The sequence below is a fragment of the Erinaceus europaeus genome, chromosome 4 (assembly GCF_950295315.1).
Source record: "Erinaceus europaeus chromosome 4, mEriEur2.1, whole genome shotgun sequence".
Lineage (NCBI taxonomy): Eukaryota > Metazoa > Chordata > Mammalia > Eulipotyphla > Erinaceidae > Erinaceus > Erinaceus europaeus.
In genome coordinates, this window is record NC_080165.1 from 69,707,773 (window position 1) to 69,709,774 (window position 2,002).

The 2,002-nt window shown below is 45.7% G+C and overlaps 1 pseudogene; it reads left to right on the top strand.

The window, feature by feature from the left end:
• The first annotated feature begins 470 nt into the window (after positions 1-470).
• Positions 471-624, top strand: LOC132538362 (U1 spliceosomal RNA; annotated as a pseudogene).
• The last annotated feature ends 1,378 nt before the right edge of the window (positions 625-2,002 follow it).

Sequence of the window (2,002 nt, forward strand, 5' to 3'; positions counted from 1 at the left end):
AAAGCAGTTGTGCCTTACCAGGAGAAAGCATTAACTGGAAGGTAGGCTCTGGATGGATCTAGTAGGAATGCTGGCTTTGTGGCCTCCTGTCCCAGTCCTAGACACTCTGGAGCCTCAGGTTCAAATCCTGTTAAGACCCTGGCTGAGTCAGCCTGAAAAAACTCCTCACTCAGCTTGCAAGCAATTTCCGGTGACTGGATCCCACAGAAGTGACACAGACATGAGATCTATGAGCAGAGGCAGCACTGTGACAGGCATCGATTTTGTTGGCTCAACATGTGCAGTCTCTTCTGAGTCTTGCAAATGCCTACAAGTCTCCTTTTCAATCCACTCTAAAGCCGCAGCCAGATGATAGCCATACCGCTGCCATTCACAGGTTAGTAGGAATTGGCTTTCAGGTTCAGGAGCAAGAAGGATAGAATGGAGAGGAAGTAGCATATTTTTCCTGAGAGGAGGCAGGGAGGGGACAAAGAATCAAGCCAGAAAACTATGATCACGAAGGTGGTTTTCCCAGGGAGAGGCTTATCCATTGAACTCCAGATGTGCTGACCTCTGCGATTTCCCCCAAAAGTATGAAACTGCATAAATTGTGGTAGTGGGGAACTGTGTTTGCACTCTCCCCTGATTAAACAAAAAAAATCAACCCAGAAGGGCTGGAAAATGACATACTCAGTTTGAGTGCACATGTTTCCATAGGCAAGGGCCCTGGTTCAAGCCCTCAGGGGATGGGGATTCCTAAGTGGTAAAGTAGTGCTGCAGGTATTTCTTGCTCTCCTTCGTCTCCCTCTCCCTTCTCAATTTCTCTCTGTCCCATCAAATAAAAGAAAGGAAAACAATGACTACCAGGAGCCGTGGATTCACCAGGAAGACACCTGGGAGTCGGGTGGTAGCGCAGCGGGTTAAGCGCATATAGCGCAAGGATTGGCGTAAGGATCCCAGTTCGAGGCCCCGGCTCCCCACCTGCAGGAGAGTCACTTCACAAGCAGTGAAGCAGGTCTGCAGGTGTCTATCTTTCTCTCCCCCTCCTCTCTCCATTTCTCTCTGATCTATCCAACAACGACATCAATAACAACAACAATAGTAAGTACAACAATAAAACAACAAGGGCAACAAAAGGAGATAAATACATATTAAATAATAATGATAATAATAAAAAAAAACCCCTGATATCATCATGCAGATGCCAAGCCCCAGCAATAACCCTAATTGGGGGGAAAAAAGTTAGTATTAAATAGGCTTTTTTTTTCTTTCTTTCTCCCCCCTCCCCATGGTTTAAATAAGGTAATGTAATAGCAGGAAAAAGAAAGAATATATCAACCAATACATAAGCTGCCACATAGGGCCTGCAAAGCCAGATGGAAAAATGTGTTAGTTCCTTTGCTACTGTAAGAAATCACCACACTTTGTGGCTTATAGCAGTACAGTTTGTTACCTCACAGACCTACAGATCACACATTCAGCTCTGTTTAGGGGTTGACCAGGCTAAAAACAGGGTGTCTGCTGGTCTAGGCTCTTATCTGAATGCTCTGGGGAGGGTTGCCTTCAAGATTGTTCAGGTTCCTCGATGGCTATCAGCTGGGAGCCTCTCTCAATTCCTTAAAGCCATCTACATTCCTCCTCATTCCACCCAGCCGACAAACAGCAAAAGTGAATGGAATTCTTTTTATGCCCCAGGTCTGCCTTTCTTTTCTGCCTGGTCTTTCTGACTTCAGAGAAAACACTCTGCTTTTTAGAAGTGATTAGAATCTTCCCCCAACACTCCCCCCCCCATATCTCTTTTAACAGTTCTGACCTTAATTATATCTTCAAATTTTCTTTTGTTTCAGACACATACCATTTTTGCATGATGCCAGGAGGAGAAGATTAAGGGGACAAAGCCCTGCCTTGCTCAAATGCTGAAGGAATTCACTCTGCAGAGACAAAGGCCCAAAGGCCCAAATAAAGGAGTTAAAGTCCCACCTGTGGGGCCAGGCGGTGGCACACCTGGTTAAGCGCACACATT